The 25,084-nt window shown below is 37.7% G+C and overlaps 13 non-coding genes across 13 annotated transcripts; all 13 read left to right on the forward strand.

Moving 5' to 3' along the window:
• Positions 1-3,785: 3,785 nt before the first annotated feature.
• On the forward strand, positions 3,786-3,858 carry trnav-uac (transfer RNA valine (anticodon UAC)). The gene has a single exon. It is a non-coding gene; the product is annotated as a tRNA-Val (tRNA).
• Positions 3,859-4,633: 775 nt separating this feature from the next.
• Positions 4,634-4,706, forward strand: trnav-aac (transfer RNA valine (anticodon AAC)). Its single transcript has one exon. It is a non-coding gene; the product is annotated as a tRNA-Val (tRNA).
• A 347-nt stretch (positions 4,707-5,053) lies between these two features.
• Positions 5,054-5,126, forward strand: trnav-cac (transfer RNA valine (anticodon CAC)). Its single transcript has one exon. It is a non-coding gene; the product is annotated as a tRNA-Val (tRNA).
• A 1,195-nt stretch (positions 5,127-6,321) lies between these two features.
• On the forward strand, positions 6,322-6,394 carry trnav-aac (transfer RNA valine (anticodon AAC)). Its single transcript has one exon. It is a non-coding gene; the product is annotated as a tRNA-Val (tRNA).
• A 141-nt stretch (positions 6,395-6,535) lies between these two features.
• trnav-uac (transfer RNA valine (anticodon UAC)) lies at positions 6,536-6,608 on the forward strand. Its single transcript has one exon. It is a non-coding gene; the product is annotated as a tRNA-Val (tRNA).
• A 141-nt stretch (positions 6,609-6,749) lies between these two features.
• trnav-cac (transfer RNA valine (anticodon CAC)) lies at positions 6,750-6,822 on the forward strand. Its single transcript has one exon. It is a non-coding gene; the product is annotated as a tRNA-Val (tRNA).
• Positions 6,823-7,169: 347 nt separating this feature from the next.
• Positions 7,170-7,242, forward strand: trnav-cac (transfer RNA valine (anticodon CAC)). Its single transcript has one exon. It is a non-coding gene; the product is annotated as a tRNA-Val (tRNA).
• Positions 7,243-7,589: 347 nt separating this feature from the next.
• On the forward strand, positions 7,590-7,662 carry trnav-uac (transfer RNA valine (anticodon UAC)). Its single transcript has one exon. It is a non-coding gene; the product is annotated as a tRNA-Val (tRNA).
• A 141-nt stretch (positions 7,663-7,803) lies between these two features.
• On the forward strand, positions 7,804-7,876 carry trnav-cac (transfer RNA valine (anticodon CAC)). The gene has a single exon. It is a non-coding gene; the product is annotated as a tRNA-Val (tRNA).
• Positions 7,877-10,126: 2,250 nt separating this feature from the next.
• On the forward strand, positions 10,127-10,199 carry trnav-cac (transfer RNA valine (anticodon CAC)). The gene has a single exon. It is a non-coding gene; the product is annotated as a tRNA-Val (tRNA).
• Positions 10,200-16,669: 6,470 nt separating this feature from the next.
• trnav-uac (transfer RNA valine (anticodon UAC)) lies at positions 16,670-16,742 on the forward strand. Its single transcript has one exon. It is a non-coding gene; the product is annotated as a tRNA-Val (tRNA).
• A 5,839-nt stretch (positions 16,743-22,581) lies between these two features.
• trnav-uac (transfer RNA valine (anticodon UAC)) lies at positions 22,582-22,654 on the forward strand. Its single transcript has one exon. It is a non-coding gene; the product is annotated as a tRNA-Val (tRNA).
• Positions 22,655-23,438: 784 nt separating this feature from the next.
• On the forward strand, positions 23,439-23,511 carry trnav-aac (transfer RNA valine (anticodon AAC)). Its single transcript has one exon. It is a non-coding gene; the product is annotated as a tRNA-Val (tRNA).
• The last annotated feature ends 1,573 nt before the right edge of the window (positions 23,512-25,084 follow it).

The following is a 25,084-nucleotide window of genomic DNA, read 5'->3' on the forward strand; positions in this document are numbered from 1 at the left end:
GCAAAACAAGAATTGGTGCAGAATGTTAAGAAGGTGTCATATACCTTTACAGCATATAGTGATCATGCAGTAATATCATTTCAAATGGGTTTTGGTGTGGAGAGGAGAGGGGGAGGTGTCTGGTGTTTAAATGCCAGTCTGTTAAAGGAGGAAGGATATAGAAATGAAATTGTTGAATGTATTAATGATGAAATGTCTAATGTACTGTTAAAAGAGAATGTGTGTTTATGGTGGGAGGAAGTGAAAGTAAAAGTAAAAAATAGGAGTATTAGGTACGCAAAAAATCATAACCGTTTAGATAAGCAGAAAGAAATAATGCTTAGGAATAGGATGTTGCATGAACTTGAAAAGGCTGATACGGATCCAGACTATGATGTTGTGAATTATTTGAAAATCCATGCAGAGCTGGGTCGTTATGAAAAAAATAAATGTTTGGGTGCTATTGTTAGGAGCAGGGCACAGTACGCTTTGGAGGGAGAGAAATGTACATCCTTTTTTTTGGGTCTGGAAAAAAGAAAACAAACTAAGAGTTACATTGTAGAGTTGGAAGATGAAAGAGGTGTAAAGGTAAACGATTTTGTTGGGATCTTAGAGACAGTTGAAACCTTTTACAGAAATCTTTACAAAAAGAATGATGTAGATAAAGTGTGTGTTGTAAAAGTGTTGGATACAATTAGTGCCAAAGTATCGCAGGCAGATAGAATGATGTGTGATGAAGAGATTTCGATTATGGAAATCAAGGAAGCAATTGTTAGCACGCAAGGTAATAAAAGTCCGGGTTTGGATGGTTTAACAAATGAGTTCTATAAAGTCTTTGTAGATATTTTGGCACCCATTTTAGTGAGGGTGTTTCATTATATGGAAGAGAATAAGGAAATCCCTGAGTCTATGTCAACTGGAATGTTAACGATCTTATTCAAAAATAGGGGCAGTAGATTAAAGTTAGAAAATTATAGGCCTATTAGCCTTCTAAATTCGGATTATAAGATACTGACTAAAGTGTTAGCGAATAGGATGAAAAAGGTGATTGGGAGTATTATTGAATCAACACAAGCCTACGGCATACCTGGAAGAGATATTGCAGATGTCATTTGTACAATTAGGGATGTTGTTAATCAAATGAAAAATGAAGGTGGTATAGTTTTAAGTTTGGACTTTAACAAAGCTTTCGATAGAGTGGAGCACAGCTTTTTATTACAGACTTTGGAGAGGTTTGGGTTTGGGCCAAAGTTTGTATCTTGGATCAACCTGTTGTATAGTGGGGCTAAAAGTTGTGTTAAATGTAACGGAGTGTTAACAGATACTTTCCCTGTGGAGAGGTCAGTAAGGCAGGGCTGTCCTTTGTCAGCTCTGCTGTACAGTGTTTCTACAGAACCGTTAGCTACATTGATAAATAGTAATAAAGAAGTAAGGGGTGTTGGAATCCCAGGTGGTGGTGTCAGTGTTGTACATCAGTACGCTGATGACACTACTTGTACTGTGAAGGATATAGAAAGTATTGGAAGCATTATGGGGATCATAGATATATATGGCAAGGCATCGGGTGCTAAAGTTAATATAGAGAAGACTGAAATAATGTTTGTTGGGGATATCAATGTAAACGGGTGTGAGATTCCATTCAAGAGCGCAAAGGATTTTATTAAAGTGCTGGGAGTAAACATTGGTGTAAAGGAGAAAGAGGCAAAAGATATAACTTGGACTGGGATCCTTAATAAAGTCAAGCTAACGTTGAATTTCTGGAAAAATAGAAAACTAAAGTTACAAGGGAAAGTAATTGTTGCAAATGCTTTGGTATTATCCAAATTTGTGTATGTTTTGGGAGTCCTGGACATGCCGGAGTGGGTCCTAAATGAATTGAATAATGTGGTGTCAAATTTTATTTGGGATGGTAAAGGAGTGAGAATATCTCAGAAAACATTGATTGCTGACTATGTGGATGGAGGTTTAAAACTTGTAGATTTAGATGTCAAAAGAAAAGCTATTAGGATAAAAACAGTAAAGAAATATTTGTATGACAGTGAAGATTATGGCTGGAAACACTTCTTTAGAGTCTACTTAGAGGAGAGTGGTGGTTGTGAGGATAATGGTTTATTGATGGGGCTTAAAAGGGCAATGTTTGAAAAGGTACCAGATTTTTATAAAGAGGTGCTAAATGCATGGGCAGAGTTGTTGCCTAATGTATATTATGAATGTGGACATATTGACCTGATTATGAATCAACCTATATTTCTGAATGAGAAAATCAAGAACAAAGAAAAAGTTTTGTATAATAAAGTATTTATGAGTGCAGGTCTACGGCAAATAAAAGATTATACTTATGAGGTAATTCCAGGGTTTTTACCTGGGGAAGCTATTTTTGACATAATCAATGAATGGGATGAAGAGGTGGGAAGGGGAACAGTGAATAATATGTATGACAAGATAAAGAATAGTATACCAAGAGCATGGGTTGATTTAATAAATAGTGAAGTTGAAAGAGAAGATTTATTTGTATTTCCTAATTTGTTCATTGGTAGCAGTAAGAAGAAAGTACATTTATCTAGTATACCAGTGAAAAGATTGTATAGAATAATGGTAGGAAAAGTGTGTAGAAGGCCGGCTGCTGAGAAATTTTGGAAAGTAGTTTTTCCGGAATTGGATGAAAAAAAGATATGGGGAAATTTAAATGTAAAATATAATAGTAAGGAGTGTGAAAATAATGATTTCAAACTAAGACATAATAGAATATTTACAAAGGTGGTGCTAAAGAAAATTAATTGTGAGATAGAAAGGGAATGCGACGTATGTGGACGTTTCCCGGAAACTCTTATGCATTTGTTTATAGAATGTGAGGATTTAAAATATTTTTTTTGTAAAGTTAAGGAAATGTTATGTAGAAACTGGGGGGGAGATTTCGTGAAAAAGTATGCGTGGGAGGAACTTTTGTTATTTGGAGTGTCTGGTAAATGTGAGGGTGCTAATGTGTGTTTGTTGAATATGGTTTTGAGTTTTGTGAGGTATGCTATTTTTTGTAGGAGGAATTATGTTTCTTTTGACAGAAAGAGGGTTCAGGTGTGGAGTATCTTTATAGCACTGTTCAGTAAACACATAGATATGTTGTTTAATTATGGGATGGAACATTTTGATGAGTCTTTTGTTGAAGGGAGTGGGTTAATTTCACGAGAGGAGAGTGGAGGTATCACTTATAATTTTTGAAAGCACTGTTTTGATATTTTCTTTGTTGATAATTTGATAGGGGGTGAATTGTTCACCTGCCTCTGTTAGTCTAGTGTCTTCTGTATTGTTCTCTGTGGATTGTACTGTAAACAGTAGATTGTACTGTAAATATTGTAAACAAACATTTTTGATAATATAAAAAAAAAAAAAAAAAAAAAAAAATCACGTTCGCTTAACACGCGAAAGGTCCTCGGTTCGAAACCGGGCGGAAACAGAGCTCTTTGACTTGTGCAGTAGGTACTGTACTTTCAACAAAGAATTGTTATTTTCATGAATTCTGTATTTTGGAAATTCGAATACGTGCCATGAATATCTGTAAAATTCGGTTTACTCCTTGCAGCTAAATGTAGCAGCAGTTTCTGTAGTGTAGTGGTTATCACGTTCGCTTTACACGTGAAAGGTCCTCAGTTTGAAACCGGGAGGAAACAGTGCTCTTTGACATGTGCAGTAGGTACTGTACTATTAACAGAGAATAGTTATTTTCATAAATGCCTAATTTTGGAAATTTGAACACGTGCGATGAACATCTGTAAAATTCGGTTTACTTCTTGCAGGAAAATCAAGCAGCAGTTTCTGTAGTGTAGTGGTTATCGCGTTCGCTTTACACGCGAAAGGTCCTCGGTTCGAAACCGGGCGGAAACAGTGCTCTTAGACACGTGCAGTAGGTACACTACTTTTAAAAGAGAATAGTTATTTTCATAAATGCCTAAAATTGGAAATTTCAACACGTGCCATGAATATCTGTAAAATTCGGTTTACTCCTTGCAGATAATTGTCGAAGAAGTTTCTGTAGTGTAGTGGTTATCACGTTCGCTTAACACGCGAAAGGTCCTCGGTTTGAACCCGGGGGGAAACAGAGCTCTTTGACATGTGCAGTAGGTACTGTACTTTCAACAAAGAATTGTTATTTTCATCAATTCTGTATTTTGGAAATTCGAATACGTGCCCTGAATATCTGTAAAATTCGGTTTACTTCTTGCAGGAAAATCAAGCAGCAGTTTCTGTAGTGTAGTGGTTATCACGTTTGTTCACACGCGAAAGGTCCCTGGTTCGAAACCAGGCGGAAACAACGCTCATTGACACATTCAAGAAGTACGAAAGTGTTAACAAAGAATTTCATTATTCTCTCATTTTGGAAATTCGAATACGTGCCATGAATATTTTAAAAATTCGGTTTACTCCTTGCAGAAAAATCAAGCAGCAGTTTCTGTAGTGTAGTGGTTATCACGTTAGCTTTACACGTGAAAGGTCCTCAGTTTGAAACCGGGAGGAAACAGTGCTCTTTGACATGTGCAGTAGGTACTGTACTATTAACAGAGAATAGTTATTTTCATAAATGCCTAATTTTGGAAATTTGAACACGTGCCATGAATATCTGTAAAATTCGGTTTACTCCTTGCAGATAATTGTTGAAGCAGTTTCTGTAGTGTAGCGGTTATCACGTTCGCTTAACACGCGAAAGGTCCTCGGTTCGAAACCGGGCGGAAACAGAGCTCTTTGACACGTGCAGTAGGTGCTGTACTTTCAACAAAGAATTGTTATTTTCATGAATTCTGTATTTTGGAAATTCGAATACGTGCCATGAATATCTGTAAAATTCGGTTTAGTCCTCGCAGTTAAATGTAGCAGCAGTTTCTGTAGTGTAGTGATTATCACGTTTGTTCACACGCGTAAGGTCCCTGGTTCGAAACCAGGCGGAAACAACCCTCATCGACACATTCAAGAAGTACCATAGTGTTAACAAAGAATTTCATTATTCTCTTATTTTGGAAATTCGAATACGTGCCATGAATATTTTTAAAATTCGGTTTACTCCTTGCAGCTAATTGTAGCAGTAGTTTCTGTGGTGTAGTGGTTATCACGTTCGCTTCACACGCGAAAGGTCCCTGGTTCGAAACCGGGCGGAAACAACGCTCATTGACACATTCTGATTTACCGTAGTGGTAACAGAAAATTTCATGAATTTTTTATTTTGGAAATTCGAATACGTGCCATGAATATTTTTAAAATTCGGTTTACTCCTTGCAGAAAAATCAAGCAGCAGTTTCTGTAGTGTAGTGGTTATCACGTTAGCTTTACACGTGAAAGGTCCTCAGTTTGAAACTGGGAGGAAACAGTGCTCTTTGACACGTGCAGTAGGTACTGTACTATTAACAGAGAATAGTTATTTTCATAAATGCATACTTTTGGAAATTTGAACACGTGCCATGAATATCTGTAAAATTCGGTTTACTCCTTGCAGAAAAATCAAGCGGCAGTTTCTGTAGTGTAGTGGTTATCACGTTAGCTTTACACGTGAAAGGTCCTCAGTTTGAAACTGGGAGGAAACAGTGCTCTTTGACACGTGCAGTAGGTACTGTACTATTAACAGAGAATAGTTATTTTCATAAATGCCTACTTTTGGAAATTTGAACACGTGCCATGAATATCTGTAAAATTCGGTTTACTCCTTGCAGATAATTGTTGAAGCAGTTTCTGTAGTGTAGCGGTTATCACGTTTGCTTAACACGCGAAAGGTCCTCGGTTTGAAACCGGGCGGAAACAGAGCTCTTTGACACGTGCAGTAGGTACTGTACTTTCAACAAAGAATTGTTATTTTCATGAATTCTGTATTTTGGAAATTCGAATACGTGCCATGAATATCTGTAAAATTCGATTTACTCCTCGCAGCTAATTGTAGCAGTAGTTTCTGTGGTCTAGTGGTTATCACATTTGCTTCACACGCGAAAGGTCCCTGGTTCGAAACCGGGCGGAAACAACGCTCATTGACACATTCTGAAGTAACATAGTGGTAACAGAAAATTTCATGAATTCTTTATTTTGGAAATTCGAATACGTGCCATGAATATTTTTAAAATTCGGTTTACTCCTTGCAGAAAAATCAAGCAGCAGTTTCTGTAGTGTAGTGGTTATCACGTTCTCTTTACACGTGAAAGGTCCTCAGTTTGAAACTGGGAGGAAACAGTGCTCTTTGACACGTGCAGTAGGTACTGTACTATTAACAGAGAATAGTTATTTTCATAAATTCCTAATTTTGGAAATTTGAATGCGTGCCATGAATATCTGTAAAATTCGGTTTACTCCTTGCAGATAATTGTAGCAGCAGTTTCTGTAGTGTAGCGGTTATCACGTTCGCTTAACACGCGAAAGGTCCTCGGTTCGAAACCGGGCGGAAACAGAGCTCTTTGACACGTGCAGTAGGTACTGTACTATTAACAGAGAATAGTTATTTTCATAAATGCCTACTTTTGGAAATTTGAACACGTGCCATGAATATCTGTAAAATTCGGTTTACTTCTTGCAGGAAAATCAAGCAGCAGTTTCTGTAGTGTAGTGGTTATCGCATTCGCTTTACACGCGAAAGGTCCTCGGTTCGAAACCGGGCGGAAACAGTGCTCTTTGACAAGTGCAGTAGGTACTGTACTTTCAACAAAGAATTGTTATTTTCATGAATTCTCTATTTTGGAAATTCGAATACGTGCCATGAATATTTTTAAAATTCGGTTTACTCCTTGCAGCTAATTGTAGCAGTAGTTTCTGTGGTGTAGTGGTTATCACGTTTGCTTCACACGCGAAAGGTCCCTGGTTCGAAACCGGGCGGAAACAACACTCATTGACACATTCTGAAGTACCATAGTGGTAACAGAAAATTTCATGAATTCTTTATTTTGGAAATTCGAATACGTGCCATGAATATTTTTAACATTCGGTTTACTCCTTGCAGAAAAATCAAGCAGCAGTTTCTGTAGTGTAGTGGTTATCGCGTTTGCTTTACTCGCGAAAGGTCCTCGGTTCGAAACCGGGCGGAAACAGTGCTCTTTGACAAGTGCAGTAGGTACTGTACTTTCAACAAAGAATTGTTATTTTCATGAATTCTGTATTTTGGAAATTCGAATACGTGCCATGAATATTTTTAAAATTCGGTTTATTCCTTGCAGCTAATTGTAGCAGTAGTTTCTGTGGTGTAGTGGTTATCACGTTTGCTTCACACGCGAAAGGTCCCTGGTTCGAAACCGGGCGGAAACAACACTCATTGACACATTCTGAAGTACCATAGTGGTAACAGAAAATGTCTTGAATTCTTTATTTTGGAAATTCGAATACGTGCCATGAATATTTTTAACATTCGGTTTACTCCTTGCAGAAAAATCAAGCAGCAGTTTCTGTAGTGTAGTGGTTATCACGTTAGCTTTACACGTGAAAGGTCCTCAGTTTGAAACCAGAAGGAAACACTGCTCTTTGACATGTGCAGTAGGTACTGTACTATTAACAGAGAATAGTTATTTTCATAAATGCCTAATTTTGGAAATTTGAACACGTGCCATGAATATCTGTAAAATTCGGTTTACTTCTTGCAGGAAAATCAAGCAGCAGTTTCTGTAGTGTAGTGGTTATCGCATTCGCTTTACACGCGAAAGGTCCTCGGTTCGAAACCGGGCGGAAACAGTGCTCTTTGACAAGTGCAGTAGGTACTGTACTTTCAACAAAGAATTGTTATTTTCATGAATTCTCTATTTTGGAAATTCGAATACGTGCCATGAATATTTTTAAAATTCGGTTTACTCCTTGCAGCTAATTGTAGCAGTAGTTTCTGTGGTGTAGTGGTTATCACGTTTGCTTCACACGCGAAAGGTCCCTGGTTCGAAACCGGGCGGAAACAACACTCATTGACACATTCTGAAGTACCATAGTGGTAACAGAAAATTTCATGAATTCTTTATTTTGGAAATTCGAATACGTGCCATGAATATTTTTAACATTCGGTTTACTCCTTGCAGAAAAATCAAGCAGCAGTTTCTGTAGTGTAGTGGTTATCGCGTTTGCTTTACTCGCGAAAGGTCCTCGGTTCGAAACCGGGCGGAAACAGTGCTCTTTGACAAGTGCAGTAGGTACTGTACTTTCAACAAAGAATTGTTATTTTCATGAATTCTGTATTTTGGAAATTCGAATACGTGCCATGAATATTTTTAAAATTCGGTTTATTCCTTGCAGCTAATTGTAGCAGTAGTTTCTGTGATGTAGTGGTTATCACGTTTGCTTCACACGCGAAAGGTCCCTGGTTCGAAACCGGGCGGAAACAACACTCATTGACACATTCTGAAGTACCATAGTGGTAACAGAAAATGTCTTGAATTCTTCATTTTGGAAATTCGAATACGTGCCATGAATATTTTTAACATTCGGTTTACTCCTTGCAGAAAAATCAAGCAGCAGTTTCTGTAGTGTAGTGGTTATCACGTTAGCTTTACACGTGAAAGGTCCTCAGTTTGAAACCAGAAGGAAACACTGCTCTTTGACATGTGCAGTAGGTACTGTACTATTAACAGAGAATAGTTATTTTCATAAATGCCTAATTTTGGAAATTTGAACACGTGCCATGAATATCTGTAAAATTCGATTTACTCCTTGCAGATAATCTTTGAAGAAGTTTCTGTAGTGTTGTGGTTATCACGTTCGCTGAACACGCGAAAGGTCCTCGGTTCGAAACCGGGCGGAAACAGTGCTCTTTGACAAGTGCAGTAGGTACTGTACTTTCAACAAAGAATTGTTATTTTCATGAATTCTGTATTTTGGAAATTCGAATACGTGCCATGAATATTTTTAAAATTCGGTTTACTCCTTGCAGCTAATTGTAGCAGTAGTTTCTGTGGTGTAGTGCTTATCACGTTTGCTTCACACGCGAAAGGTCCCAGGTTCGAAACCGGGCGGAAACAACACTCATTGACACATTCTGAAGTACCATAGTGGTAACAGAAAATTTCATGAATTCTTTATTTTGGAAATTCGAATACGTGCCATGAATATTTTTAAAATTCTGTTTACTCCTTGAAGAAAAATCAAGCAGCAGTTTCTGTAGTGTAGTGGTTATCACGTTAGCTTTACACGTGAAAGGTCCTCAGTTTGAAACCAGGAGGAAACACTGCTCTTTGACATGTGCAGTAGGTACTGTACTATTAACAGAGAATAGTTATTTTCATAAATGCCTACTTTTGGAAATTTGAACACGTGCCATGAATATCTGTAAAATTCGGGTTTACTCCTTGCAGCTGAATGTAGCAGCAGTGTCTGTAGTGTAGTGGTTATCAAGTTCGCTTTACACGTGAAAGGTCCTCAGTTTGAAACCGGGAGGAAACAGTGCTCTTTGACATGTGCAGTAGGTACTGTACTATTAACAGAGAATAGTTATTTTCATAAATGCCTAATTTTGGAAATTTGAACACGTGCCATGAATATCTGTAAAATTCGGTTTACTCCTTGCAGATAATTGTTGAAGCAGTTTCTGTAGTGTAGCGGTTATCACGTTTGCTTAACACGCGAAAGGTCCTCGGTTTGAAACCGGGCGGAAACAGAGCTCTTTGACACGTGCAGTAGGTACTGTACTTTCAACAAAGAATTGTTATTTTCATGAATTCTGTATTTTGGAAATTCGAATACGTGCCATGAATATCTGTAAAATTCGATTTACTCCTCGCAGCTAATTGTAGCAGTAGTTTCTGTGGTCTAGTGGTTATCACATTTGCTTCACACGCGAAAGGTCCCTGGTTCGAAACCGGGCGGAAACAACACTCATTGACACATTCTGAAGTACCATAGTGGTAACAGAAAATTTCATGAATTCTTTATTTTGGAAATTCGAATACGTGCCATGAATATTTTTAACATTCGGTTTACTCCTTGCAGAAAAATCAAGCAGCAGTTTCTGTAGTGTAGTGGTTATCGCGTTTGCTTTACTCGCGAAAGGTCCTCGGTTCGAAACCGGGCGGAAACAGTGCTCTTTGACAAGTGCAGTAGGTACTGTACTTTAAACAAAGAATTGTTATTTTCATGAATTCTGTATTTTGGAAATTCGAATACGTGCCATGAATATTTTTAAAATTCGGTTTATTCCTTGCAGCTAATTGTAGCAGTAGTTTCTGTGGTGTAGTGGTTATCACGTTTGCTTCACACGCGAAAGGTCCCTGGTTCGAAACCGGGCGGAAACAACACTCATTGACACATTCTGAAGTACCATAGTGGTAACAGAAAATTTCTTGAATTCTTTATTTTGGAAATTCGAATACGTGCCATGAATATTTTTAACATTCGGTTTACTCCTTGCAGAAAAATCAAGCAGCAGTTTCTGTAGTGTAGTGGTTATCACGTTAGCTTTACACGTGAAAGGTCCTCAGTTTGAAACCAGAAGGAAACACTGCTCTTTGACATGTGCAGTAGGTACTGTACTATTAACAGAGAATAGTTATTTTCATAAATGCCTAATTTTGGAAATTTGAACACGTGCCATGAATATCTGTAAAATTCGATTTACTCCTTGCAGATAATCTTTGAAGAAGTTTCTGTAGTGTTGTGGTTATCACGTTCGCTGAACACGCGAAAGGTCCTCGGTTCGAAACCGGGCGGAAACAGAGCTCTTTAACAAGTGCAGTAGGTACTGTACTTTCAACAAAGAATTGTTATTTTCATGAATTCTGTATTTTGGAAATTCGAATACGTGCCATGAATATTTTTAAAATTCGGTTTACTCCTTGCAGCTAATTGTAGCAGTAGTTTCTGTGGTGTAGTGGTTATCACGTTTGTTCACACGCCCCTTTTTGGAGTTTCAGGAAGTGGAAGAGAAGCAGGCGTCTGAGTGCTTGAGAGAGAATATCGTTTTTTTTGGAGGTCTAGTTGACTTATAAGTTTGAAAGTTTGTGAGTGACTGTAGTGAAGTTTCTGTGAAACGTTTTTGCTATTGTCCCCCATCAGCGTGAGCTGTTTGGGGGATATTGCTTAAAATAACCGGACGGACAACATGGCTTCGACATCAAGAATACAAACGACGACGAGAAAGGACAACAGTGAAATCAGAATGTTAAACGAAGAACTGAAAAAAAGAACATATGAGAAGGAACTGACGGTGAACGTGGAAATAAGTGGAGAAGGGAAAATAACAACGATGGAATTGCTGAGAGGAATAAAGGAAGTTTGCGGAACAATACTGGGATGTCGAATGAAAGACGGGAATAAGTATGAAGTAACAATGTCTCATGTAAATGGAAAAGAAAGACTAATAGACGGGCTAAAGATAAAGAACTGTCAAATCATGGCTAAAGAACTAGGGAACGATGAGCTGGTGGTGTCCTTTTTGAACTTGCCCGCATACATTACGGATGAGGAGATAGAAGAGAAACTAAAAGGCTGGAAGGTGAAGGCGACCACGCCAATCAAGAGGAGGATGTGGCCAGGAACGGACATTGTAGATGGGACAAGATTTTGCAAGGTAAAGTTTACAGACAATGTGCAATCCTTGCCATATTCTACAAAATTTAACACTGTCGAGGGATTTGAATATTTTCGTGTAATCCACGACAATCAAGTGAAGGTATGTAGATTATGTATTCAGCCGGGGCACATACTTAAGGAATGTCCGGAATTCACATGCCACAAATGTAGTGAACAAGGGCATTATGCCAGAGAATGTCGGAACATAGGAAATGTGTGCAAAATGTGTGACAGACCTAAAGTTAGATGTAGCTGTAATAAGGGAGAAAATCACTTACTTTTGCAAACAATGGACCTCACGTCTGAGGAAGAGGGGAGTGTGCCTATGGAGAGGGAGGATGAGAGTGACATGGAGAGTGTGACTCCAGAGACAGTGGCAGATAAGCTTGAAGAGCCTGTAATGTCTCCTGGCAAAGCACGAGACGCCGTTTTAGTCTCTGCTGCTGACAAGGTGGAACAGCAGCACATGATGGGTGAAAGACATACACAGGTAGAGATGGTGCAAGGTGCTTCTCAGGTGCCTGAGCCAGCTTTAAGCCTGTGTAAAAATTACACCAAAGAGTGGGCTGGGTCCACTGAAGTCACGGGCACTGTTAAAGCGCACTTTTCAAAAGGCTTCCCCGCCGCTCCCCCCAAAAATCCAAATAAAGAGACGGATGATGAAATAGATAGTGAGGATCTTCAGTTGTTTGTAAAAAATAAGAGGTCATTGTCGAAAACCAGGGAGATGATGGGTTTTGGAAAAAAGAAAAAGTAGGATTTTTAAGGACTTGTTTGGCTCTGATTATACTTCTGCACACATTCATAATGATTACAGTCGCATCCCTAAATGGTAACAGTTTGAGAAACATGAGCAAATTTGAGCAGGTATTAGTGTCTGTTAAGGCAGACATGTTGTGTTTTCAAGAGACCAATTGGACAGACTCCAAAATGCAGGAGATTAAGAGTAAATGGTCAGATTAAATTTTTTGTAGTCATGGAGGGGATAAAACATGTGGTGTGGCTATTTTGATAAAAAATGATGTGGTGCAAAATGTAAAAGAAATATATGCTGACAATGATGGCAGACTTATTGTAATTGAATTTGAAGTTCAAAATGTAGTTTTTCGTTTAATTAATGTTTATGCTTCAAACATTGAATCTGAAAGGAGAGAAATGTTTCACAAATTAAAAACACTGTGCTCAGAAAACTGTATACTGATAGGAGATTTTAATGTGAGGTGTAGTAGAATGGATGCCTCTAGTTGTGCTAAATTCAGATATGACTCTTCTAGAAATGCATTATGGAAACTTATGAATGAGGAGAATCTAGTAGATATATGGAGGGCTGAAAATCCAAACAGAAGAGTATTCTCTAGAAGGCAGGTGGTTCTAAAGGAATTAAAACAAAGCAGAATTGATTTATGTCTAGCAAAACAAGAATTGGTGCAGAATGTTAAGAAGGTGTCATATACCTTTACAGCATATAGTGATCATGCAGTAATGTCATTTCAAATGGGTTTTGGTGTGGAGAGGAGAGGGGGAGGTGTCTGGTGTTTAAATGCCAGTCTGTTAAAGGAGGAAGGATATAGAAATGAAATTGTTGAATGTATTAATGATGAAATGTCTAATGTACTGTTAAAAGAGAATGTGTGTTTATGGTGGGAGGAAGTGAAAGTAAAAGTAAAAAATAGGAGTATTAGGTACGCAAAAAATCATAACCGTTTAGATAAGCAGAAAGAAATAATGCTTAGGAATAGGATGTTGCATGAACTTGAAAAGGCTGATACGGATCCAGACTATGATGTTGTGAATTATTTGAAAATCCATGCAGAGCTGGGTCGTTATGAAAAAAATAAATGTTTGGGTGCTATTGTTAGGAGCAGGGCACAGTACGCTTTGGAGGGAGAGAAATGTACATCCTTTTTTTGGGGTCTGGAAAAAAGAAAACAAACTAAGAGTTACATTGTGGAGTTGGAAGATGAAAGAGGTGTAAAGGTAAACGATTTTGTTGGGATCTTAGAGACAGTTGAAACCTTTTACAGAAATCTTTACAAAAAGAATGATGTAGATAAAGTGTGTGTTGTAAAAGTGTTGGATACAATTAGTGCCAAAGTATCGCAGGCAGATAGAATGATGTGTGATGAAGAGATTTCGATTATGGAAATCAAGGAAGCAATTGTTAGCACGCAAGGTAATAAAAGTCCGGGTTTGGATGGTTTAACAAATGAGTTCTATAAAGTCTTTGTAGATATTTTGGCACCCATTTTAGTGAGGGTGTTTCATTATATGGAAGAGAATAAGGAAATCCCTGAGTCTATGTCAACTGGAATGTTAACGATCTTATTCAAAAATAGGGGCAGTAGATTAAAGTTAGAAAATTATAGGCCTATTAGCCTTCTAAATTCGGATTATAAGATACTGACTAAAGTGTTAGCGAATAGGATGAAAAAGGTGATTGGGAGTATTATTGAATCAACACAAGCCTACGGCATACCTGGAAGAGATATTGCAGATGTAATTTGTACAATTAGGGATGTTGTTAATCAAATGAAAAATGAAGGTGGTATAGTTTTAAGTTTGGACTTTAACAAAGCTTTCGATAGAGTGGAGCACAGCTTTTTATTACAGACTTTGGAGAGGTTTGGGTTTGGGCCAAAGTTTGTATCTTGGATCAACCTGTTGTATAGTGGGGCTAAAAGTTGTGTTAAATGTAACGGAGTGTTAACAGATACTTTCCCTGTGGAGAGGTCAGTAAGGCAGGGCTGTCCTTTGTCAGCTCTGCTGTACAGTGTTTCTACAGAACCGTTAGCTACATTGATAAATAGTAATAAAGAAGTAAGGGGTGTTGGAATCCCAGGTGGTGGTGTCAGTGTTGTACATCAGTACGCTGATGACACTACTTGTACTGTGAAGGATATAGAAAGTATTGGAAGCATTATGGGGATCATAGATATATATGGCAAGGCATCGGGTGCTAAAGTTAATATAGAGAAGACTGAAATAATGTTTTTTGGGGATATCAATGTAAACGGGTGTGAGATTCCATTCAAGAGCGCAAAGGATTTTATTAAAGTGCTGGGAGTAAACATTGGTGTAAAGGAGAAAGAGGCAAAAGATATAACTTGGACTGGGATACTTAATAAAGTCAAGCTAACGTTGAATTTCTGGAAAAATAGAAAACTAAAGTTACAAGGGAAAGTAATTGTTGCAAATGCTTTGGTATTATCCAAATTTGTGTATGTTTTGGGAGTCCTGGACATGCCGGAGTGGGTCCTAAATGAATTGAATAATGTGGTGTCAAATTTTATTTGGGATGGTAAAGGAGTGAGAATATCTCAGAAAACATTGATTGCTGACTATGTGGATGGAGGTTTAAAACTTGTAGATTTAGATGTCAAAAGAAAAGCTATTAGGATAAAAACAGTAAAGAAATATTTGTATGACAGTGAAGATTATGGCTGGAAACACTTCTTTAGAGTCTACTTAGAGGAGAGTGGTGGTTGTGAGGATAATGGTTTATTGATGGGGCTTAAAAGGGCAATGTTTGAAAAGGTACCAGATTTTTATAAAGAGGTGCTAAATGCATGGGCAGAGTTGTTGCCTAATGTATATTATGAATGTGGACATATTGACCTGATTATGAATCAACCTATATTTCTGAATGAGAAAATCAAGAACAAAGAAAAAGTTTTGTATAATAAAGTATTTATGAGTGCAGGTCTACGGCAAATAAAAGATTATACTTATGAGGTAATTCCAGGGTTTTTACCTGGGGAAGCTATTTTTGACATAATCAATGAATGGGATGAAGAGGTGGGAAGGGGAACAGTGAATAATATGTATGACAAGATAAAGAATAGTATACCAAGAGCATGGGTTGATTTAATAAATAGTGAAGTTGAAAGAGAAGATTTATTTGTATTTCCTAATTTGTTCATTGGTAGCAGTAAGAAGAAAGTACATTTATCTAGTATACCAGTGAAAAGATTGTATAGAATAATGGTAGGAAAAGTGTGTAGAAGGCCGGCTGCTGAGAAATTTTGGAAAGTAGTTTTTCCGGAATTGGATGAAAAAAAGATATGGGGAAATTTAAATGTAAAATATAATAGTAAGGAGTGTGAAAATAATGATTTCAAACTAAGACATAATAGAATATTTACAAAGGTGGTGCTAAAGAAAATTAATTGTGAGATAGAAAGGGAATGCGACGTATGTGGACGTTTCCCGGAAACTCTTATGCATTTGTTTATAGAATGTGAGGATTTAAATTTTTTTTTTTGTAAAGTTAAGGAAATGTTATGTAGAAACTGGGGGGGAGATTTCGTGAAAAAGTATGCGTGGGAGGAACTTTTGTTATTTGGAGTGTCTGGTAAATGTGAGGGTGCTAATGTGTGTTTGTTGAATATGGTTTTGAGTTTTGTGAGGTATGCTATTTTTTGTAGGAGGAATTATGTTTCTTTTGACAGAAAGAGGGTTCAGGTGTGGAGTATCTTTATAGCACTGTTCAGTAAACACATAGATATGTTGTTTAATTATGGGATGGAACATTTTGATGAGTCTTTTGTTGAAGGGAGTGGGTTAATTTCACGAGAGGAGAGTGGAGGTATCACTTATAATTTTTGAAAGCACTGTTTTGATATTTTCTTTGTTGATAATTTGATAGGGGGTGAATTGTTCACCTGCCTCTGTTAGTCTAGTGTCTTCTGTATTGTTCTCTGTGGATTGTACTGTAAACAGTAGATTGTACTGTAAATATTGTAAACAAACATTTTTGATAATAAAAATTTAAAAAAAAAATCAATAAATAAATAAATCACGTTCGCTTAACACGCGAACGGTCCTCGGTTCGACACCGGGCGGAAACAGAGCTCTTTGACGCGTGCAGTAGGTACTGTACTTTCAACAAAGAATTGTTATTTTCATTAATTCTGTATTTTGGAAATTCGAATACGTGCCATGAATATTTTTAAAATTTGGTTTACTCCTTGCAGCTAATTGTAGCAGTAGTTTCTGTGGTATAGTGGTTATCACTTTTGCTTCACACGCGAAAGGTCCCTGGTTCGAAACCGGGCGGAAACAACGCTCATTGACACATTCTGAAGTACCATAGTGGTAACAAAAAATTTCATGAATTCTTTATTTTGGAAATTCGAATACGTGCCCTGAATATCTGTAAAATTCGGTTTACTTCTTGCAGGAAAATCAAGCAGCAGTTTCTATAGTGTAGTGGATATCACGTTCGCTTTACACGCGAAAGGTCCTTGGTTCGAAACCGGGCTGAAACAGTGCTCTTAAACACGTGCAGTAGGTACAGTACTTTTAAAAGAGAATAGTTATTTTCATAAATTCCTAAATTTGGAAATTTCAACACGTGCCATGAATATCTGTAAAATTCGGTTTACTCCTTGAAGATAATTGTTGAAGCAGTTTCTGTAGTGTAGCGGTTATCACGTTCGCTTTACACGCCCCTTTTTGGAGTTTCAGGAAGTGGAAGAGAAGCAGGTGTCTGAGTGCTTGAGAGAGAATATCGTTTTTTTTTTTAGGTCTAGTTGACTTATAAGTTTGAAAGTTTGTGAGTGACTGTAGTGAAGTTTCTGTGAAACGTTTTTGCTATTGTCCCCCATCAGCGTGAGCTGTTTGGGGGATATTGCTTAAAATAACCGGACGGACAACATGGCTTCGACATCAAGAATACAAACGACGACGAGAAAGGACAACAGTGAAATCAGAATGTTAAACGAAGAACTGAAAAAAAGAACATATGAGAAGGAACTGACGGTGAACGTGGAAATAAGTGGAGAAGGGAAAATAACAACGATGGAATTGCTGAGAGGAATAAAGGAAGTTTGCGGAACAATACTGGGATGTCGAATGAAAGACGGGAATAAGTATGAAGTAACAATGTCTCATGTAAATGGAAAAGAAAGACTAATAGACGGGCTAAAGATAAAGAACTGTCAAATCATGGCTAAAGAACTAGGGAACGATGAGCTGGTGGTGTCCTTTTTGAACTTGCCCGCATACATTACGGATGAGGAGATAGAAGAGAAACTAAAAGGCTGGAAGGTGAAGGCGACCACGCCAATCAAGAGGAGGATGTGGCCAGGAACGGACATTGTAGATGGGACAAGATTTTGCAAGGTAAAGTTTACAGACAATGTGCAATCCTTGCCATATTCTACTAAATTTAACACTGTCGAGGGATTTGAATATTTTCGTGTAATCCACGACAATCAAGTGAAGGTATGTAGATTATGTATTCAGCCGGGGCACATACTTAAGGAATGTCCGGAATTCACATGCCACAAATGTAGTGAACAAGGGCATTATGCCAGAGAATGTCGGAACATAGGAAATGTGTGCAAAATGTGTGACAGACCTAAAGTTAGATGTAGCTGTAATAAGGGAGAAAATCACTTACTTTTGCAAACAATGGACCTCACGTCTGAGGAAGAGGGGAGTGTGCCTATGGAGAGGGAGGATGAGAGTGACATGGAGAGTGTGACTCCAGAGACAGTGGCAGATAAGCTTGAAGAGCCTGTAATGTCTCCTGGCAAAGCACGAGACGCCGTTTTAGTCTCTGCTGCTGACAAGGTGGAACAGCAGCACATGATGGGTGAAAGACATACACAGGTAGAGATGGTGCAAGGTGCTTCTCAGGTGCCTGAGCCAGCTTTAAGCCTGTGTAAAAATTACACCAAAGAGTGGGCTGGGTCCACTGAAGTCACGGGCACTGTTAAAGCGCACTTTTCAAAAGGCTTCCCCGCCGCTCCCCCCAAAAATCCAAATAAAGAGACGGATGATGAAATAGATAGTGAGGATCTTCAGTTGTTTGTAAAAAATAAGAGGTCATTGTCGAAAACCAGGGAGATGATGGGTTTTGGAAAAAAGAAAAAGTAGGATTTTTAAGGACTTGTTTGGCTCTGATTATACTTCTGCACACATTCATAATGATTACAGTCGCATCCCTAAATGGTAACAGTTTGAGAAACATGAGCAAATTTGAGCAGGTATTAGTGTCTGTTAAGGCAGACATGTTGTGTTTTCAAGAGACCAATTGGACAGACTCCAAAATGCAGGAGATTAAGAGTAAATGGTCAGATTTAATTTTTTGTAGTCATGGAGGGGATAAAACATGTGGTGTGGCTATTTTGATAAAAAAAATGATGTGGTGCAAAATGTAAAAGAAATATATGCTGACAATGATGGCAGACTTATTGTAATTGAATTTGAAGTTCAAAATGTAGTTTTTCGTTTAATTAATGTTTATGCTTCAAACATTGAATCTGAAAGGAGAGAAATGTTTCACAAATTAAAAACACTGTGCTCAGAAAACTGTATACTGATAGGAGATTTTAATGTGAGGTGTAGTAGAATGGATGCCTCTAGTTGTGCTAAATTCAGATATGACTCTTCTAGAAATGCATTATGGAAACTTATGAATGAGGAGAATCTAGTAGATATATGGAGGGCTGAAAATCCAAACAGAAGAGTATTCTCTAGAAGGCAGGTGGTTCTAAAGGAATTAAAACAAAGCAGAATTGATTTATGTCTAGCAAAACAAGAATTGGTGCAGAATGTTAAGAAGGTGTCATATACCTTTACAGCATATAGTGATCATGCAGTAATGTCATTTCAAATGGGTTTTGGTGTGGAGAGGAGAGGGGGAGGTGTCTGGTGTTTAAATGCCAGTCTGTTAAAGGAGGAAGGATATAGAAATGAAATTGTTGAATGTATTAATGATGAAATGTCTAATGTACTGTTAAAAGAGAATGTGTGTTTATGGTGGGAGGAAGTGAAAGTAAAAGTAAAAAATAGGAGTATTAGGTACGCAAAAAATCATAACCGTTTAGATAAGCAGAAAGAAATAATTCTTAGGAATAGGATGTTGCATGAACTTGAAAAGGCTGATACGGATCCAGACTATGATGTTGTGAATTATTTGAAAATCCATGCAGAGCTGGGTCGTTATGAAAAAAATAAATGTTTGGGTGCTATTGTTAGGAGCAGGGCACAGTACGCTTTGGAGGGAGAGAAATGTACATCCTTTTTTTTGGGTCTGGAAAAAAGAAAACAAACTAAGAGTTACATTGTAGAGTTGGAAGATGAAAGAGGTGTAAAGGTAAACGATTTTGTTGGGATCTTAGAGACAGTTGAAACCTTTTACAGAAATCTTTACAAAAAGAATGATGTAGATAAAGTGTGTGTTGTAAAAGTGTTGGATACAATTAGTGCCAAAGTATCGCAGGCAGATAGAATGATGTGTGATGAAGAGATTTCGATTATGGAAATCAAGGAAGCAATTGTTAGCACGCAAGGTAATAAAAGTCCGGGTTTGGATGGTTTAACAAATGAGTTCTATAAAGTCTTTGTAGATATTTTGGCACCCATTTTAGTGAGGGTGTTTCATTATATGGAAGAGAATAAGGAAATCCCTGAGTCTATGTCAACTGGAATGTTAACGATCTTATTCAAAAATAGGGGCAGTAGATTAAAGTTAGAAAATTATAGGCCTATTAGCCTTCTAAATTCGGATTATAAGATACTGACTAAAGTGTTAGCGAATAGGATGAAAAAGGTGATTGGGAGTATTATTGAATCAACACAAGCCTACGGCATACCTGGAAGAGATATTGCAGATGTCATTTGTACAATTAGGGATGTTGTTAATCAAATGAAAAATGAAGGTGGTATAGTTTTAAGTTTGGACTTTAACAAAGCTTTCGATAGAGTGGAGCACAGCTTTTTATTACAGACTTTGGAGAGGTTTGGGTTTGGGCCAAAGTTTGTATCTTGGATCAACCTGTTGTATAGTGGGGCTAAAAGTTGTGTTAAATGTAACGGAGTGTTAACAGATACTTTCCCTGTGGAGAGGTCAGTAAGGCAGGGCTGTCCTTTGTCAGCTCTGCTGTACAGTGTTTCTACAGAACCGTTAGCTACATTGATAAATAGTAATAAAGAAGTAAGGGGTGTTGGAATCCCAGGTGGTGGTGTCAGTGTTGTACATCAGTACGCTGATGACACTACTTGTACTGTGAAGGATATAGAAAGTATTGGAAGCATTATGGGGATCATAGATATATATGGCAAGGCATCGGGTGCTAAAGTTAATATAGAGAAGACTGAAATAATGTTTGTTGGGGATATCAATGTAAACGGGTGTGAGATTCCATTCAAGAGCGCAAAGGATTTTATTAAAGTGCTGGGAGTAAACATTGGTGTAAAGGAGAAAGAGGCAAAAGATATAACTTGGACTGGGATCCTTAATAAAGTCAAGCTAACGTTGAATTTCTGGAAAAATAGAAAACTAAAGTTACAAGGGAAAGTAATTGTTGCAAATGCTTTGGTATTATCCAAATTTGTGTATGTTTTGGGAGTCCTGGACATGCCGGAGTGTGTCCTAAATGAATTGAATAATGTGGTGTCAAATTTTATATGGGATGGTAAAGGAGTGAGAATATCTCAGAAAACATTGATTGCTGACTATGTGGATGGAGGTTTAAAACTTGTAGATTTAGATGTCAAAAGAAAAGCTATTAGGATAAAAACAGTAAAGAAATATTTGTATGACAGTGAAGATTATGGCTGGAAACACTTCTTTAGAGTCTACTTAGAGGAGAGTGGTGGTTGTGAGGATAATGGTTTATTGATGGGGCTTAAAAGGGCAATGTTTGAAAAGGTACCAGATTTTTATAAAGAGGTGCTAAATGCATGGGCAGAGTTGTTGCCTAATGTATATTATGAATGTGGACATATTGACCTGATTATGAATCAACCTATATTTCTGAATGAGAAAATCAAGAACAAAGAAAAAGTTTTGTATAATAAAGTATTTATGAGTGCAGGTCTACGGCAAATAAAAGATTATACTTATGAGGTAATTCCAGGGTTTTTACCTGGGGAAGCTATTTTTGACATAATCAATGAATGGGATGAAGAGGTGGGAAGGGGAACAGTGAATAATATGTATGACAAGATAAAGAATAGTATACCAAGAGCATGGGTTGATTTAATAAATAGTGAAGTTGAAAGAGAAGATTTATTTGTATTTCCTAATTTGTTCATTGGTAGCAGTAAGAAGAAAGTACATTTATCTAGTATACCAGTGAAAAGATTGTATAGAATAATGGTAGGAAAAGTGTGTAGAAGGCCGGCTGCTGAGAAATTTTGGAAAGTAGTTTTTCCGGAATTGGATGAAAAAAAGATATGGGGAAATTTAAATGTAAAATATAATAGTAAGGAGTGTGAAAATAATGATTTCAAACTAAGACATAATAGAATATTTACAAAGGTGGTGCTAAAGAAAATTAATTGTGAGATAGAAAGGGAATGCGACGTATGTGGACGTTTCCCGGAAACTCTTATGCATTTGTTTATAGAATGTGAGGATTTAAAATATTTTTTTTGTAAAGTTAAGGAAATGTTATGTAGAAACTGGGGGGGAGATTTCGTGAAAAAGTATGCGTGGGAGGAACTTTTGTTATTTGGAGTGTCTGGTAAATGTGAGGGTGCTAATGTGTGTTTGTTGAATATGGTTTTGAGTTTTGTGAGGTATGCTATTTTTTGTAGGAGGAATTATGTTTCTTTTGACAGAAAGAGGGTTCAGGTGTGGAGTATCTTTATAGCACTGTTCAGTAAACACATAGATATGTTGTTTAATTATGGGATGGAACATTTTGATGAGTCTTTTGTTGAAGGGAGTGGGTTAATTTCACGAGAGGAGAGTGGAGGTATCACTTATAATTTTTGAAAGCACTGTTTTGATATTTTCTTTGTTGATAATTTGATAGGGGGTGAATTGTTCACCTGCCTCTGTTAGTCTAGTGTCTTCTGTATTGTTCTCTGTGGATTGTACTGTAAGCAGTAGATTGTACTGTAAATATTGTAAACAAACATTTTTGATAATAAAAAAAAAAAAAAAAAAAAAAAAAAAAAAAAATCACGTTCGCTTCACACGCGAAAGGTCCCTGGTTCGAAACTGGGCGGAAACTACGCTCATTGACACATTCTGTAGTACCATAGTGGTAACAGAAAATTTCATGAATTCTTTATTTTGGAAATTCGAATACGTGCCATGAATATTTTTTAAATTCGGTTTACTCTTTGCAGATAATTGTGGAAGAACTTTCTGTAGTGTAGTGGTTATCACATTCGCTTTACACGCGAAAGGTCCTCGGTTCGAAACCGGGTGGAAACAGTGCTCTTTGACAAGTGCACTAGGTACTGTACTTTCAACAAAGTATTGTTAGTTTCATGAATTCTGTATTTTGGAAATTCGAATACGTGCCATGAATATCTGTAAAAATTCGGTTTACTCCTTGCAGCTAAATGGAGCAGCAGTTTCTGTAGTGTAGTGGTTATCACGTTCGCTTTACACGTGAAACGTCCTCAGTTTGAAACCGGGAGGAAACAGTGCTCTTTGACATGTGCAGTAGGTACTCTACTATTAACAGAGAATAGTTATTTTCATAAATGCCTAATTTTGGAAATTTGAACACGTGCCATGAATATCTGTAAAATTCAGTTTACTCCTTGCAGATAATTGTTGAAGCAGTTTCTGTAGTGTTGCGGTTATCACGTTCGCTTAACACGCGAAAGGTCCTCGGTTCGAAACCGGGCGGAAACAGAGCTCTTTGACACGTGCAGTAGGTACTGTACTTTCAACAAAGAATTGTTATTTTCATGAATTCTGTATTTTGGAAATTCGAATATGTGCCATGAATATCTGTAAAATTCGGTTTACTCCTTGCAGCTAAATGTAGCAGCAGTTTCTGTAGTGTAGTGGTTATCACGTTCGCTTTACACGTGAAAGGTCCTCAGTTTGAAGCCGGGAGGAAACAGTGCTCTTTGACATGTGCAGTAGGTACTGTACTATTAACAGAGAATAGTTATTTTCATAAATGCCTAATTTTGGAAATTTGAACACGTGCCATGAACATCTGTACAATTCAGTTTACTCCTTGCAGATAATTGTCGAAGCAGTTTCTGTAGTGTAGCGGTTATCACGTTCGCTTAACACGCGAAAGGTCCTCGGTTCGAAACCGGGCGGAAACAGAGCTCTTTGACAAGTGCAGTAGGTACTGTACTTTCAACAAAGAAATGTTATTTTCATTAATTCTGTATTTTGGAAATTCGAATACGTGCCATGAATATCTGTAAAATTCGGTTTACTCCTTGCAGCTAAATGTAGCAGCACTTTCTGTAGTGTAGTGGTTATCACGTTCGCTTTACACGTGAAAGGTCCTCAGTTTGAAACCGGGAGGAAACAGTGTTTTTGACATGTGCAGTAGGTACTGTACTATTAACAGAGAATAGTTATTTTCATAAATGCCTAATTTTGGAAATTTGAACACGTGCCATGAATATCTGTAAAATTCAGTTTACTCCTTGCAGATAATTGCTGAAGCAGTTTCTGTAGTGTTGCGGTTATCACGTTCGCTTAACACGCGAAAGGTCCTCGGTTCGAAACCGGGCGGAAACAGAGCTCTTTGACACGTGCTGTAGGTACTGTACTTTCAACAAAGAATTGTTATATTCATTAATCCCTTATTTTGGAAATTCGAATACGTGCCATGAATATTTTTAAAATTCGGTTTACTCCTTGCAGCTAATTGTAGCAGTAGTTTCTGTAGTGTAGCGGTTATCACGTTCGCTTTACACGCCCCTTTTTGGAGTTTCAGGAAGTGGAAGAGAAGCAGGTGTCTGAGTGCTTGAGAGAGAATATCGTTTTTTTTGGAGGTCTAGTTGACTTATAAGTTTGAAAGTTTGTGAGTGACTGTAGTGAAGTTTCTGTGAAACGTTTTTGCTATTGTCCCCCATCAGCGTGAGCTGTTTGGGGGATATTGCTTAAAATAACCGGACGGACAACATGGCTTCGACATCAAGAATACAAACGACGACGAGAAAGGACAACAGTGAAATCAGAATGTTAAACGAAGAACTGAAAAAAAGAACATATGAGAAGGAACTGACGGTGAACGTGGAAATAAGTGGAGAAGGGAAAATAACAACGATGGAATTGCTGAGAGGAATAAAGGAAGTTTGCGGAACAATACTGGGATGTCGAATGAAAGACGGGAATAAGTACGAAGTAACAATGTCTCATGTAAATGGAAAAGAAAGACTAATAGACGGGCTAAAGATAAAGAACTGTCAAATCATGGCTAAAGAACTAGGGAACGATGAGCTGGTGGTGTCCTTTTTGAACTTGCCCGCATACATTACGGATGAGGAGATAGAAGAGAAACTAAAAGGCTGGAAGGTGAAGGCGACCACGCCAATCAAGAGGAGGATGTGGCCAGGAACGGACATTGTAGATGGGACAAGATTTTGCAAGGTAAAGTTTACAGACAATGTGCAATCCTTGCCATATTCTACTAAATTTAACACTGTCGAGGGATTTGAATATTTTCGTGTAATCCACGACAATCAAGTGAAGGTATGTAGATTATGTATTCAGCCGGGGCACATACTTAAGGAATGTCCGGAATTCACATGCCACAAATGTAGTGAACAAGGGCATTATGCCAGAGAATGTCGGAACATAGGAAATGTGTGCAAAATGTGTGACAGACCTAAAGTTAGATGTAGCTGTAATAAGGGAGAAAATCACTTACTTTTGCAAACA

This window comes from Salmo salar, chromosome 07 (assembly GCF_965601325.2).
Source record: "Salmo salar chromosome 07, fSalSal1, whole genome shotgun sequence".
NCBI classification, from domain to species: domain Eukaryota; kingdom Metazoa; phylum Chordata; class Actinopteri; order Salmoniformes; family Salmonidae; genus Salmo; species Salmo salar.